The 16,929-nt window shown below is 40.8% G+C and overlaps 1 protein-coding gene across 7 annotated transcripts in view; it reads left to right on the top strand.

Annotated features, from left to right (window-relative positions):
* The window catches only part of ZNF462 (zinc finger protein 462), a 150,064-nt gene that overhangs the window by 2,316 nt on the left and 130,819 nt on the right, over positions 1-16,929 (top strand). The window contains exon 2 of one of the 7 annotated variants that reach the window (XM_080986648.1): positions 297-666. The exons of the other annotated variants lie outside the window; for them this stretch is intronic. The gene's annotated coding sequence lies outside the window, so the exon portion shown is untranslated. The remainder of the gene's footprint in view (positions 1-296; positions 667-16,929) is intronic. 7 annotated transcript variants of the gene reach the window in all.

Genomic DNA, 16,929 nt, shown 5'->3' with positions numbered 1-16,929 from the left:
CATGCCTGCTTGTCTCATGAAGCTACTTGCATGTCTAAGAGGAAGTGAATAGTTGGACAGAGGGCTGTGATCTGAGTCAGGTAAGCCATGTCATGTTCTCTAGCTCCACCAGAAAATGGAGGAGAGGGAGAGCAAGGGCAGGCTTTTCCAGTAGACAAAGCTGAGATGGGAAGTGCTCATGCAATTATGGATGTTTCTCCATTTTTTTCTGAAGCTTTGTTGGCAAAGCCTGGCTTGACATTTTTTCCCCTCCAGTGAGCAATGTTTTTTGATGTCTCTTCTCTTTCTGACTCCAGGAAATGGACGATTTGAGGAAGTTTCATAGATTCTTTTCATAGATTCTCCAGAGACAGACAGAGAGTGAGAGACCTGTGCTCAAAAGGACATATTTCCCCCCTGCTTCTTTTATAGTTTCATTTTTGAAACCAGCCCCTTTTAGATGTAACTTTTGGGTTGAACTTCATGGCCTTCAAGAGGCTGCTTCAGTTGACCAAAGACGTGCTTTATTTTGTGTGTGTGGGGAAAATGGAATAGTTAAATATCTGATGAGCCTGCCAGTGTTCTTCTGCAGAATGACATGAAATCAATGTCAATCAAGCAAATTTTGTGTTAGCCTTGCAGTGGACATTCCAATTGATGGTATCTTCTGGAAGTGTTGCAATTTTGGTAAATAATTTGGAGCTGCGTATGTACTTTGATTTTTTTATTTTTTATTTAAAAAAACGAATCATGCAATTATGAGTATCTCTGAAATTCCACAAGGCATCTTAAAGGCTCTGTAATTCATGGAGGAATTTCTCTCATTGTCCCCCCCCCCCTTCCTAAACCTGACCCTAAACATCAATTATGGAGCTTAGAAATGTTGGAGTTTCATTAAAATTATCATCATGATCCAGCCAAACCTAAGTACATTTAAGTTCCATTGATTTCCATGGAAGAGTTACAGTGTGATCCTATACATATCTACATAGAAGTAAGCCCTATTGAGTTCAGTGGAGCTTACACCCAGGTAAGTTGTGTGCAGACTGTAGCAAGCATGCACTTAACTCTTTTCCATTGAAATCAGCGAGATTTTAAAATGCTGACATTTGTCTGGAACATGAATTCTATTTTTAGATGTAATTATGGAATGCTAATATTTCAACAATATGATGGCAATTCAGAAAAAGATGGTATTTTTCTTCTTCTCACCTTTGTTTCCAGCTTCTAATTAGGAATACTCTAGGGTCATCTAAAGTTGATGAAAAATTAAATCTGCAGAGTCATCAACAGTAGCTCCAGCCTAACACTTTACTGTGCCTCAAAACAATGACCATGAATATTAAGAGTGTAATTAATTCTCTCTTTGAGAAGTTGGTAAGCAGAGGGTGAAATAATGAAAGTGAGGTAGCCAAAATGTTTGAAATGCTGAGAGGAGTTTGGGTTTCCATAGTAAAACTGCAAAAGCAAACTTAAGTGATAGAAATGTAGATATACGTGTGTATGTCACAGATAGCTACAAGTCACCATAAGATAAGGAAACTCCCACTTTGAATTATATGCAATCAACAAAATTGTAATTTCTGAAAATGTTAAATTTTAGATGATAGACCTTGGTGGTTTTATCTATGTTATCTACGTTACTGATAAAACACTAGCCCTATTTTTAAAAAAAGGGGGAATATTTGATTTTACTACTTAACTTTTGATTGTGGTTGTACATTTCTTTCCTCAAACTTCTGAGTTCTTTCTAGCTGGTGAACAAAACACAATGTTTCAGTGCGAGACATTCATTGCATACTCTTTAATGATGTTGTGGTAGGCCCATTCCATTGCTCGCTGATGCCAACGAGTTCCATTTTTCATTTGTTTTAGTAGACACGGCTATTGTTTTCTTCCCGTGATGAATCTAGTCATATGCACAATATCTGTTCATAAGAACTTGGTTTACCTGATTGAGAGTTATGGATGGTTTCTCTCTGATATATGAAGGTAAAGCTAGCACAGGCAGAATTAAATATACAGGGCAATTGGTAGAGTTAGGGTAAATGGTCTTTTGCAAGAGACTTGTTTTAAACTCAGCTTGAAGATGGTTTCATCATCAGTGGTTGGTGACGGGTGTTGCAAAACAAACAAACAAACAAAGGCCCAAGACTCTTCTTGCTAATAAAAACACTTTGACTAGGACAGCTTCCATCAAAAGCTGTGCTTTGCATTAACACCGCAATCATACTTCTTGCTCAGAAAATAGAAAATAGTTTTTAAGAGCTATTTTGCACATGTGTGTCTCAGTACTTGATGAAACAAAATAAAAAAAATCCTTCCAGTAGCACCTTAGAGACCAACTAAGTTTGTTACTGGTATGAGCTTTCGTCTGCATGCACACTTCTTCAGATACTTGATGGTCCCTCTTGACTTGCATGGAATATGTGAGTTGCAATCCATTGTGCTTGAGATGGTGTCGGCTGATCGGGTGTTCGAGCTTGCATTGAGACTCTTTGAGAAAATTACTCATGCACCCATAACATACTGGCTGCTTATCTACTTGTTTCTTCAGTGAGTTAATTTTATTTTCGGATTCCTTTCTCTTTTGGGCTTGTGGTTGAGTTTGTCTTGAGGAGATGAGGGGGAGGGAGGGAAGTAGTTTATCGCCCTTTCCCGTGGAAATCGGAGATATCATTCAGTTGTTATCCTATGCATGAATGTTCCACAAGGTGAAGAATTTGCCATGTTCATAATGAGATGATGAACACAGAAACTAGTGGAAGAAAACGTAGGTCTTTTGAAGATTTAGCTTGATATTCAATGATCAACGTCAACAGTAGTCAAAAGCTCCTCAGATTTGCTTTTCTTTTTAATTCTCTATGCTTTGGGGGTCCTCGGTGACCCAAAGGGATGTAAAAATTGGAGAACTTTCACCTACAACCTGTGATATTTCACACTTCATGTATTCTCCTACAATACCAGGTATATCACACGTTTTCTCAAAACCTGGCTTGTAGCTGAGATTGTTTGTAATTTAAGCCTTTCATTAAAATGGGAGGTCAGTAAAAGTGAGTTCAAGGTAAAGGGATGTCTAAATGACCCCTAAAGTGATTTTAAAAAAAATACAACCCCCCCCCCCACTAATTTGGTGTTGATGTAGCCGTTAAGGAGGTGTTAAACATTTGTTGTTGTTTATTCAGATCCTTGGGTGGATTTTGAATTGCAGAAAAAATATATGAGTGTCAATTAGAGTTCAAAGGAACTATTGCTGCTGAATCTAGATGTCATCCTTGATAGGAATCTTCCATCTCTTTTGTAGGAAATGTATACTTCTTTGTGCTTCCTGCATTTTCTCTGTACTATAAGCCATAATCCTTAATATGATTTCATATTTATATTTTGTATTGCCAAATACCATTTATTTATTTATTTTTAAAAAACCCTAAATGGTGACCTAAATGTGACCCCGATATATGATTAGTGGGGTGGTTTTTAGGAACTTAGGAGGGTTGAAAATGAAATAACTGTATCACAGTTATATATGGAGACAAGTTGTGTTCCAATAGCAGTTGGCCAGATGGAATTTTATGGTGACAATTAATGGTAGAAAGAAATACGCGTTTCATGAAAATAATTTTATTGCTAGAAAGGAAGTACTGAAGTCTTATAATAATCCAAATCTAAGTTTTGAGGAAGTCTAGTCAAAGAGAATATTCTTGAAATATATATTCTTGGGTGTGGGAATAGTGGAGGTAAGCTAAAAGCAACTTCTGCAATGTTTCTATGGATTATATTCAATATTACACACTTAAAATTGCACCAGATTTAAGACTCTACTAAACTTCCCTGTAATGTAGCTAATTTCTCCAATGAAGCTGAAGAACATAGGTCTGTCATTAAAACTGAGAGAAAACACAAAGAGAATGAAATTTGTGGGTATTGATGAATGTCTATGAAAAGACAGACGTTCAAGCACAATGCTGGTTAACACTCACTGTTGAGGCTGGGAGGAAGTAGGTGGGCAAGTCTATCTCTAGTTAGCTAAGCTGTAACCAAGAGTTCACCAGGCTTTAAGGCGTTGCAAAGAACAATCTTGAAGGAATAGAGGATCCTTATCCTCTGCTGACAAATCAAGAAAACCATGCTTAATAGGTACTGATTGTATCAGGTTCTTGAGGAAGTACTAATTTGTCTTTTGACCGCCTGCTTCTTTCTCAGTGAGTATTATAACAATAACCATGGCTAGAAAGCTATTGTATTTGGATGCTTGCAGCACTTTCCCCAAATTGGATGGCTGTCTTTTATTTTAATAGGGATGTGTCATATTTCAAGTAACAGAAGTGAATTGCACTAGATAACTCCTATGGTGGTGATTTCTACAAGGAAAAGAAGATGGGTCAGGCCAAATGTTTGCCAGATTTTTGATACTAGGAGCAGAGTTCATTCATTCCTGCATTGAAAGGGGGTTGGACTAGATGACCGTTAGTGTCCCTTACAACTCTAAAATTGTATGATTCCAAGAGGGTTGTTATATTTTTGTATTTAACTTCAAGGCATGTTTCACTCTTGCACTAAAATAGACACCTATGTCATCTTAACCAAGGGGTAGGCATTCACCTTGCAACTGTGGGGTAGCACAGCTACCATATTTTCTAGGGAATGGTATTTTTGGGGAGGTCCTCTGTCACTTCCCAGTTGGAGCTCAAGGTGCATCAGGGAATCCTGGCGCATCCTTACTCCATCCCTGGAAAAATGTCACTGCTATTATATTGGCAGAATGTTGTGTGTATGAGAATCAATGCTTTTAAGGGCCTTGCTAGAGGCACAGGTTAGTGCAGTGTTCCCCAACCTTGGGCCTCCAGCTGTTTTTGGACTACAATTCCCATCATCCTTGACCACTGGTCTTGCTAGCGAGGGATGATGGGAGTTGTAGTCCAAAAACAGCTGGAGGCCCAAGGTTGGGGAACACTGGGTTAGTGCATGCGTGCAACAGGGTGGCTTAATGTTTCAACACCCATGGCAGCCCCTCTTGTTGCATTAAGCTGGGGCATAGCTTAGACCAGTGGTGGCCAAACTTGGCCCTCCAGCTGTTTTGGGACTACAATTCCCATCATCCCTGGCCACTGGTCCTGTTAGCTAGGAATGATGGGAAGTGTAGTCCCAAAACAGCTGGAGAGCCAAGTTTGGCCACCACTGGCTTAGGCGAACTAAAGAAACCCTTTTATTCTTGCAATCAGTAATTATGGATTCATCGCAACAGTGTACTAGTTGATGAATAGACTAGTTCACGGAGGCTATTTTTTAATACGAGTAAAAGAAAGTTCACGCGGCACACCAGTGTTGCAACAGGCACTTTAAAAAAAAGTATTTGTCACTTACTGAACCCCAAAATATTCGGCACAGCCAGTACTTAAATATCTGAACCATGGGTGAATATTACTTAATTTATTTATAAATGTATAATCCCCACTTCCGTAAGAAATACAGTAAAGTGGAATACAGAATGCCACATTGGATGCTTGAAGCTCATGATAGCACTCATGAAGTCTTTGGCTGTGAGAAATGCAGGAGCCACAAGCATAGGTGACTGAAGATTTAGGCAAGTTTATATATAGACCATAGATCCATGAACGGCTATTTTTATAATGGCATATTTTATTGTTGTGACCCGCCTTGGGACCTTGTAGTAAAGTGTGGATAAGAAATTCATTAACTAAGTTAACCTTATCCATAGCAGAAGGGGAGACATCTCTGATTATCAGATGCAGGGTAAGATATGGGGAAGGAAGTTTCTCCATGGGTTCCCAGTGTACAGTATCTGCCTGGTTACTATTGGGAACAGACAGATGTGCTCCTTGAGGCTATGATCTGATCGAGGAAGGCAACTCTTAGGTTTTGTTTGTTTGTTGCATTAACACTTTTGATCTTTCCTCCTTTCAGACTTGCACTTTTCTGATAACAAGAGTTCACAATGTTACCGGGGTTTTTTTAAATCTGTCCTTCCATCTATCATCATCATCATCATCATCATCTCTGTATATGCCTTCCCCTAACCATTCAATGTTTCTTTTGAAGTTTAGGAAATCTTAAAAGTGTTAAGCATCTCTCCTTTTTATAACCAGGAAAAGAATATGCAATTCTGGGTGAAGATGTTGGGGTGAAAGTGTCTGTAGAGCAGGCTTATGTCTTTTCTGTCCATGTTTTTCTTTTTTAAATATATATAAAAATATTTAGAGCAGTGATAATAAATTCTTGAATGTAAAGGTGATAGCTTCTGCTGGGAGAGATACAGTTAACATTGTAATAGATGAACTTCACTATGGCAGTATTCCAGATGAGTTGACTGTTGAAAATAAAATGTTCCAGAAGAACTGGGAGAACAGGAAAGAAGCTAAAATAGCATGGTTTGTATGCCAGTGCTGAGAGAAGAAAGAGGAGGGGGAAGGCACAGAGAAGATAATTATCTTAAGTTAAACTATCTTCTTGGTTGAAGGGAACAGAATTTCAGAGATGCATCTGAATTATTTCTTGACTTCATCTGTTGGTGTCATCTTCGAAGCATTCTTCTGCTTCCTTTTTTTCCTTCAAGAGAGTACGGAATTAGGAAATGGGAGAACTTTGTGACAATTGATGTAGCACTATGACAAATAGACTTTAAAAACTGCATTGCGTGCTCTAATCTGAAAATGGAAAAATGGTGGTCCAAGGCGCCTGGATGTTTACAGTTTCAGTTGGATCTATGCAGGATGAGCTGGTAATAAACTTGATGGATTGGAAGACCAGTCATTATGTCAAAGGCTAGTCAAGTGGTTGGAGCATTGTTATTTTTTAAATAATAGCAAAGGACAGGATTTGGCTAATTACATAATGGCTCCTTACTGAAAGACTAGTAGTTTTATAGATCACCGTGCCTGTTCATATCAAGGGCTCTCCAGCCCACAGCAAGTGGAGTGGACTGGCTGGTAGACGTGACTCTTGGGCACTTGTTCATTGTTCCTCTTTTAATTAGAATCATAGAAGTTTAGAGTTGGAAGGGACCCTGAGGGTCATCAAGTGCAACCCCCTGCAATGCAGGAATATTCAGCTGTGCCACACAGGGATCGAACTTGTAACCTTGGCATCATCAGCCACCATGCGCAACACTTTTTGCTATCTCATTAAGAAGAAGTAGAGGGACGTGGGTGGCACTGTGGTCTAAACTACTGAGGCTAGGGCTTGTCGATCGGAAGGTCGGCAGTTTGAATCCCTGCGACGGGGTGAGCCCCCGTTGCTTGGTCCCAGCTCCTGCCAACATAGCAGTTCAAAAGCATGTCAGAGTGCAAGTAGATAAATAGGTACTGCTCCGGCGGGAAGGTAAACGGCATTTCTGTGTGCTGCTCTGGTTTCACAAGAAGCGGCTTAGTCATGCTGGCCACATGACCCGGAAAAACTGTCTGCAGACAAATGCCAGCTCCCTCGGCCAGTAAAGTGAGATGAGCACTGCAACCCCAGAGTCGTTCTCAACTTGACTTAACTGTCAGGGGTCCTTTACCTTTACCTTTAAGAAGAAGTAGACCACATGGTGTAACCAGTTTAAGAGAGAGCAGAACATTCTTGTGGGTAGTGGTGGGTTGTAGTTGGACAGTTGCATTGAGTGCAGAGAGAGAGAGATAGTCAAGAGTCCTGCAACACTTTGGAATCAAGGGGACTTTTCATTCCTGCCATTGCTATCAGATGACTCCATGATGCAGTTACCGCTTACGCAAGAACACTGTAGAATATTCTACAGATAAAAGGTAACAGTGGTTAATTCTGGCTGGTTAGTCCTGTCATCTCAACCTGGCTAGCCCTGAGGATTATTTAGGTTGCATTAAGTGTATACTTTACTCTCCTCCCCAAATCATGTTCACTGGATAGTAAAGCTCTGAACTGCATGACCCTAGTTGGGTGAAGGTGGCTTGTGACCAAGTCCTGTTGGAATCTACGACACAATTAAGTCAAAAGTGACCAGCAAGTCTTACTATACTTAATGGGACTTAAAGTAATAATTCATTTTAGCCAGATCGTGGCCTGAATGTAGGACCAAATACAAGAACAGCACTCATCTTTTTCTTTCATTAGCCACCTACTGTTCTTGAGGAGAAAATCAGTTGGAATGCTGCTCAGTAACAAAAGGTATTCAGGTGAGGAAGAATTGCATGACCTCAGGAAATACATGGTGTAATACCAGTGATAAATTGGGTGTGTACCCCTTCACACTGGTGATGTGAGCAGCTTTGCTTTTAGTTGTGTAATATTGCCTTTCCCATAAAGTGAGTGGCTGGCATGATTTTTGGGTCCTTTCATTGCTGGCTTAGCCATAAGGGAGCTACTTTTCCATGAGGAGCTCCTTCTGCATGGCCAAAGTAATGTTGAATTAACTCAAGCACTTGGCTTCGGACTATGTGCTGCCAACCATGGAATCAGCTGGTTGGGAGTGCTGATTTTCTTGAAAGGACACAGTTGGCCCTTGCAGTATGAGTCCTGCTTAAGTAGAGTAATAGTGAAAGGGTTTGGTTTCTCTCTGCTTGGGTAGGATTGCATAGACACTCAACCTTAGAGGTGAGGTTTTGGGAGCGAGTTGCATTCAGTGGTCTTGTAGACCTTCTCAATTTTCCCTCCAGCAATTCCATTCACTGCAGTGATTGCAGCATCTATCAGTAACTTTGGAAATGCTTGGCTGGGTGTATGTACATGCCAAAGGTGTTAATATATTGCCAGTATTATAACTATCCTAAAAATAGTCTTCAAAAAATGTCTGGCATATCTGTTTAAAGCCTACATGCTGTATATATGGCTCCAGGTGGTCTTCCTTCCAGGGATTACTCAAAACCACTTCACCTTAGCTTCAGCAGTTGCATTTTGCCAGGTGCTGCCAAATTTTTATCTGGTATTTATTGGCAAAAAGGAACCATTCTGCTTCTACTGACTTTGCTTTTCCTTTGGTTAACCAACCCAACCTTGCTTTGAGATGTGTGTGGGTACGTGAATGAAGAAATAGTTGAAAGCACAGATTGTGTTGCAGGAAAGGTTTTTATTAAATGATCTGGTGAGTTCTGATGTCCCAAGTTGGTCATGGGTGGAAAGAACAGAAAAACCTCTGGAGGAAGTCATAAATGTTCTGAAAAGCGACATTGTTTTGTGCTGGCATGTACAAGTGATTAGCAAAGGAACAAAGCTATTGTTTTTGATTAGGGGGAAGTCAAATGCATTGCTGCTGATACAATATTCACTGACAAGGTATGGTGAGGTAATTTATTTATTTTTACTGGGAGTTAAACTTGTGCAGACTGGGTAAACAGTGAATTGTTTTAAGCACTTAGTTAATTCTATGCAGCTGCACCAGTGAGTGTTCGGTAGAATTGCCTCCTGAGAGTAATGACTGTGGAGGCACTGCCAGCATTGGCATATCTTGACAGCTATCATAAAGATGTTTGCATTTGTATTTTGCCCTGTTACTCAGAGTGATTCACATACACCAGCTCAACAATTCCTACAGCAGCCTTGTAATGTACCTTAGTATTATTACCCCCACATTGTAAATGGGGCTTGGAAGAGAGGCTGAGAGGCAAGTTGCCATTTAAGGCCACCTGGGAAGTTAACGGCTGAGATGAGATTTGAACCAGAGATTTCCTAATTCACAGCTCCCATGAACCAGCCATCACAAGGTATGGAGGTGAAATGGACAGCATTAGCCAAAGACAGTGGTGTCCAAACTTTTTTCAAAGAGGGCCAGATTTGATGAAGTAAAGGGCTGAAGTTGTTGACCTTTTTTTAGGTTGAAGTTGGTGAGCTTTTTAATGATTTTACCCCAAAGTTGGTGAGCTTTTTTTAGGACTGAAGTTTTTGAGCTTTTTTAAGAGTTGGAGTTCTTGACCTTTTTTAAAGGATTTTACCCCAGGAAATAAACTGCCACAAGGGCTGGATTACACCAGATTAGGCCCCCAAAAGGGACTTTGGACATGCCGGGACAAAGAAGACTTGTGTCCTTAAATAATGCTAAGTCCTTTTAGATAGCTTGGTTGGTTAGTGCATCGTGCTCATAACGTCAAGGTTGCAGGCTCAATCCCCGTATGGGACAGCTGTGTATTCCAGCATTGTGGGGGTTGGGTGGCCTAGATCAGAGGTTTTCAACCTTGTTGAGTCCATGGCTCCCTTGACCAACTGCATTCTTTCTCCGACACCCCTGTGGGGCTCAGGAGCCCAATTATGTCACCCCTTGCCTGCAGAGCTAGCAGCCTCTCACCCTTTTTCGAACACCCTCACTTGTGGAGTGTTCTGTCAGCCTCCTCTCTTCTTCTTGGAGTCTTCTGGACAGCCGCTGCTGCCACCTCTGGTCTCTGAGCTGCCCCTGCCCCAAAGAGAGGTGCCTTCCAAAGGCACCATTCACCTGCAGCGCTTATAGCCAGGGCTGCTGCAATAAACAGCTGCGGAAGCCTTTGGGAGGCAGAGGGCATCAGAGGAGGGAGGGAAGGAAAGAGGAAAAGAGGCCAGTGTTGACCTTCATTCAAGGCACCCCAAGTGCACTACATAGTCAGGGCAAAGTCAGGGAATTTGGACACTGGTTGAAAACCACTGGACTAGATGATCCTCAAGGTTCCTTCAAACTCTACAATTCTATGAACCTATATGTGCTTCAAATCATTCTTTGCAGATTATGAGGGCTTTGTTGTTTTTTAAATATGGTTTACACTGGCCTGTAGGACTCCTGACTTGAATATTTGGAGGATGGTTGCTATATACTCCACCCTGTTGAGCCTTTTGTCTATTCCTCTCTCCTTACTACTTTACATTGCAGTTAATTACTTAGTAATTATCAAGGGAAAGGAATGACCTGTGGCACAACATTCTTGTGAAACCATCTGACATCTCGTAAAGCCTTCTGACACCCGAAGCATCTAAAGCTGTCTAGGAAATTAAGATATGTGATGTTAAAACCACCCCGTGGCTCATATTAATGGAATGCGTTGGAAAGAGCCTAAAAAGTGGAAGCTCAGCTGATGTCACCACAGCAGGGTTGGCTTTCAAAGGATGCAAGGATCACTGTCAGGAAAAGGAAACAGGAGACACACAGAAGCGGAAAGCAGGCAGAGCTGTTGAGCAAGCACAAAAGTAGGTTAAGACATTCCATAAGCAATGTGTAGTGGAAACTCTCTGCTAACAGAAGTATCTGCTCTGTGGAAGGAGAAGCAGAGTAGGTAATGATGGGGCACGCTAAAAAGAAGACCGTCTTTTACGAAGCTTTTCTTCTATAGAAAGACGCACTCAGCCCCAAAGGCAGTAGACTTCAGAAGAAACGCCCACCTTCCACTCCATTCAGTAGACTTCAGATGACAAAGCGTGAGGGAAGGGTTTTCTTTCTGCTTTGGCTTTCTTTTGGTCAACAAGTACTAAAAATGGAAAGCGATGTCATTTGTGAACACTGTCTGGTTCCATGATACTTTGGACAGGTGGCTGAAGAAGAGAAAAACAGCCCCATCAGCAAAGGGGGGGGGGGAGATTCAAACTATAACTGAGGGCTGAAGGTTACGGGAGAAGCTAAAATGTGAATTTAAGCCTCACGTTGTTATACTAGTGTCATAACTAGTTATGTTTTTGATTGAAAATAAAACTTCCCAGGACTATTCCCTCTTATCTAGAAGCGTTGACAAAAATGGAAGCACTAGTTGGTAAAGAGGATTTTCAACTTTTAATGCAATTGATCCCTGGTCAGCAACTCCCCCTCCCCCCTCCAGAGGACCTCTTTTGCAAGGTTCTGGAGAGTGCAAAATGGCCTTCTGCTCAGTTCCATGGCTATGGATGCTGTTCATTTATACCTATTTGCCTCTGAGTTTGGCATTGGAGGGGCCACCATTCAGAAGGCTGGTTCTGTCTAGTGACCCTGAGGAGTGTGTGCATTCACACACACACACACACACACACAGGTCTGAAGGCTTCAGTTGCAATGATAGAATGGGATGCCACCCACAGGATGTACCATTGGAGGAAGGGTGGAGGTGATTTTTGCTGACTCGCTCTGCAGCCTTCCTCCTTACAGTCCCTGTGGTCCCCAAAGAGCTACTCTGGAGGATCAGAGGACATAGGAAAAAAGGAAGCAGCCTTATTCAGAGTCAGACCATTGGTCCATCTGGCTCAGCAATATCTACACTGGCGGACTGGTGAATTTTGCCTCCCCACCAACTTCCTCCAGTGATGATGATGCTCAGGATCTCTGACTCTTCTGGATAGCTCAGTTGGTTAGAGCGTGGTGTTGATAATGCCATGGTGGCAGTTTCAATCCCCGTATGGGACGGCTGCATATTCCTGCATTGGAGGGGGTTGGATTGGGTGACCCTTAGGGTCCATTCCAACTCTACAGTTCTATGATTCTGTGAAGAGAAGGAACCCTTCTGTTTGTGGAAGAGTAAGTCTGGATCCAAGCCCGGTACTTTAGCATATAGCTGCTCTCAGTAGGTTAAATGACTTTGCTCTATGCATAAAACCAATGTAGACATGCAGACAAAGCACTCCATACTTTGATCTCCTCCCATCGAGATTTCCATCCCAAGTGTTTTAAATACAGAAACTCATAACCAGTTTGGTGAAAATTGGTGCAATCAATCAGGTTATCTTTACCCACTTGTGTAGTAATTGTGAAATAATGTCTTGTGCCTCTTCTTGGAAGAATATGTAGTCTTGTGGTTACATATTCTTGGTTGTGGAGATAATGGATTTGTTACTCCAGGAATAATATATACTTACCTACTAACATGCCCAAGAGATTGGCATTCCAGATTTTTATTTCTCTTTCCTTGTATTGCTGTGTATTCTTTTGGAGGTACAGTATAGGGAAGAGTGCTCAGTTGACTTCCTCAATGGGCAGGCTGTTCAGAGAAGTTAGGTTTTGTTTCTACAGCAATGACAATGCTATCTTTCTTGCAAAATCATTCGTGTTGGTTATTTCTGTATTTAATAGGATGGAAAACAAGGTTCAGAAAGTAATACCTAATTCAGGGGCACTAGGTCAGAAGTCATCACTGAACACTGATTTGAACCAAATATTCCACAGTTCCATTGGATTGGGCCATAATGGATTCAGACAAACAAGATTTTCACAATTTTGATTAATGGCAAAGCATGCTGCTGGTTTCCTCCTTTTTAAAGCCACTATTGAAAATGGTTTTCTCCCACTTGCTGTTTATTTTGATGATGTTTATTGACGCCATGATTTAGAAAGAGAGTTTTTAAGATCTCCTAGGCAGAAATCCTAGGCATACCGACAGGGGAGTCAACCCCACTGAGGACAGTGGGATGAAACATGAATAGGATTTTATTGCCTCTTACACTTTTGTATAGAATGGGACCATATCTGAAATAATAAGCTTGGATTTTGTAAAGAATGCCATTCAGAGCTTAAACTCTAGAGTAGCAGGTTGATTTGGGCAGACATTGATTAAAGTCAATGTCAAATAACCGATTTAAGTTTTATAAGTATCGCATAGTGTTTGGTCTATCTTCACTGGGTTGCATTCGGTGCTTGCTAAAAGTTTTTTTTTTTTAAGGGAGCCTACCCAGATATGTAAAGTTGATATGTATTTTAATACGTAATTTTATATTTTAATGTATATTTTAACTACTGATTTGATTTAGATTTTGAAATTTATTAGGTTAACTTATCATTAACTCTGATAATTTAAATGCATATTTTATTCTCTGGAAACCACTTAAAGGTTTTTAATGAACAAGCAGTATACAAACTCCTAAAGAGTTCCCACTCATTTTATAATCCCAGTCTCTTCTGAAGAATTAAAACATATTGCTTTGCAACTAAATAGAGCCTTTATACTATCTAAGAGCATGATCTAAAACATTTGAACATACAGTGTACTACCAAATAATGGATTGTTGCCATCCAACCACCGTATTTTTCGCTCTATAAGACGCACCAGACCACAAGACGCACCTAGTTTTTGGAGGAGGAAAACAAGAAAAAGCATATTCTGAATCTCAGAAGTCAGAACAGCAAGAGGGATCACTGCGCAGTGAAAGCTGCAATCCCTCTTGCTGTTCTGGCTTCTGTAATAGCTGCGCAGCCTGCACTCGCTCCATAAGACGCACACACATTTCCCCTTACTTTTTAGGAGGGAAAAAGTGAGTCTTATAGAGCAAAAGATATGGTAAGTCATACTTAGAGTAGTCACACTGACATCAGTGTACATGGCTAATGTATGCCTGTTAATGTCAGTCATCATGCTATGATGATGACTTGGCTGGAATCAACCCTGTATCTTAAATTGCTGAGCAATTTAATGACTTTTTATTTGGGTCCTTATTTACACTTGGGAATGACAACGAGGAAGAGATCCTTGACTTGACGACTTGTGTCTCTGAACTTTTTCAGAAGCAGAGCCCAGCAGTGAAAAAGCAGGGCAGTGCTTCTCAGTGAGATGGGAAAAGCAATATTCTCGTAGTCTTTAAGTCACATTGATTTCTGTGGGAGAATAAAGTGCAGCACTGCTCCCTTTGAAGCCAGTGAGACTTAAAATTGCCGTAGCTAGTTGCCTATGCTGTTCGGTTGACAGTCATAATATTTGTAGCTTTGTGCAATAATACACGACATGACTTATTGTTTTATCTCAAAAGCGTGATTTCCTCCCGCCCCAACTGATTTTTTTTGCTCCTAAATAGAAAAACATGTTTTAACTCAGTGACCTTGTGCAGACATAACCTTTAACCACGGTTTGTTTTCCTTAACCAGAGGCGTGGTTTTGGATGATCCCATCTAGGTTTATTAAGCCAAGACAAAAATGAACCGTTTTCCAACTCTTACAGTCAGTCCCTTTTCTCCTTTGTTTGTGGTGTGAGCAATCAAAGCAAAAGTCCCTAATTAAGCATAGTTTTCCATGTAGTCCAAGCAAGGACACTATACTTGCCAGCTGCGGAACAAGCCAGGATATTGAACCATGGTTTGAAGCTGGCTTTATTCTACACACAGAGAGACAGCTGCACAGTTTGAGCAGAATTAATAAGAATAGTAGTGATGATACCTATAGACAGCTAGATTCCCCGGGAAGCTTAATAAGCTGAGCATGGAGGTGATGGACTACATCTGCCTCTGCTTGTCCCATCAGCTATGTAAAGAGATACTTCCTCTGCATATGGAAATTCTATATAGCAGTCATAGCTTACTAGCCATTGATACCGTGTCCTCCATGAATGTTTCTACCCCTCCTTAAAGTCACCTTAAACTAATCATCATCTTCACAATTGATTCCCAAAACTTAAAAGAAGCTTTTGATTTTTTTTTTAAAAAGAAGTATTTCTGCTCGTCATCCCTGGATATGGCTGCCCAACCAGCTTCGTCAAGTTGACCCTGTGTTAATAGTAACTCTGAGAATGGGAGAAAAAAATTCCCTTGAGCAAATGGAATCTCAGTAGGAACATCCGTGGTATCTCATTTCAACAGTGGCTGTAAACCTTCTCTCATTTAACTCTCAGAAGCCAGTAGCCCATGTCTTAAGAAAAATATGACAACCCTACCCTGGTTGTTCTTAATCTCTACCGCATATTATTAAAAAAAGAAGTTGGGCGTTTGCTGTTCTCAAGCTAAAATAGCTTTCTGGATGTTCCTTCAGGTATAGCTCTCAAGCCACTTCACAGAGGGCAAAATAAGGGTGTGACAGCCTTCTGGTCTTCACCGTGGAGATGTTTATTTTAAGCGTTCATGTCTACTTAGCTTTGCTAATGCTATACTGCAATATCAGATGGTCTCTTGAGACTTCAAGGGGTGGGTTGACTATTTTTAGCATGGTGGATGATGTTTCAGATCATGCAATGGTACTTTGGAGGTTCTGTTACCATATACAGACATGGGTTGCCTCTGTGTGTGTGTGTGTGTGTGTGTGTGTGCATGTGCTTCAGGTTTTGAAGATGAGATATAACATCTTGATCAAGGGTTTGTAAAGGCAAATTCCAACTCTTCAGGAAAGAAAGACAGACGAAGGTAAAGTCTACAATGCCTTACGGCAGTTTTAAAAAATGCGCAACAGGCTGCTTATTGTCTCCAGTGAAGTAATTTGATGATGGGGAAAGGCAGTTTGCATATTTTTACATCCTCGTCCTTTGTGTAGCTCCACCAATGGGCATAGTGCTTTGCAGAGTAACAAAATTTAAAGCGGGAGAAAGAAAAGTCCCAGTCGCGAGGAAGCTTGTGAAGTACGTTTTTCAACAGTAAGGGAGACAAAAGAGAGGCGTTATGGAGTCTCCTTAGTGAACTGGCCTGTACTGGAAGTAGTGTGAATTCCCATTCCCAACAGAAGTCCCGCCTCAAACAAATTAAACATGGGATCTACGGTTGCTAGCGGGATCTACGGTTGCTTGAGGGAGCCTGTATGTATGTAGATCACTGGAGTCTAATGGAACATGAGTTTAGTTCTGGATTTTTGCCTAACTCCTCCAGGTATGATACTTTCATTGACTTGTACCAGTCATCTAATATAAATAAATAATTCAAACTTCAAATCTTCGATCCCCTACTCATTGGGGAAGCTGTGGAGTTAAAATAAATCTGAAATAAGTATGTAGTACAGATGAACGCCTAGAGTTTGATGTTCTGATCTTTGTGCAGAAGTATATCCAAATCTTGTAATTTTTTGAGTGGGGGAGGATGGACTGTGCTTGGTGATTTCATTTTAATGTAGGTGATTGCTTGGAGAGCATGAGTTTTTGGTTGAACTTAATGTAGCTGATGGGAGTTGATGTGCATTGCAGCAGTGAGGGTACCATAAGATGGCTCATTTTTTCTCCTTTCTTCATCCATACTCAACCAGCTTCTCTTCTTTCATCACCCTTGTTTATATTGATGAGTCTACTAGCAAGGGAATACCACAAAGGTCCTTTGTAAACACGTCGTTTTGAATTTAAGGACTATTGCTGCAGTCGGCAATTAAAATAACTGAATGAATCAAT

This window comes from Podarcis pityusensis, assembly GCF_964106645.2.
Source record: "Podarcis pityusensis genome assembly, chromosome: 17".
Taxonomy (NCBI): domain Eukaryota; kingdom Metazoa; phylum Chordata; class Lepidosauria; order Squamata; family Lacertidae; genus Podarcis; species Podarcis pityusensis.
This window is presented reverse-complemented; position numbering and strand designations above follow the sequence as displayed.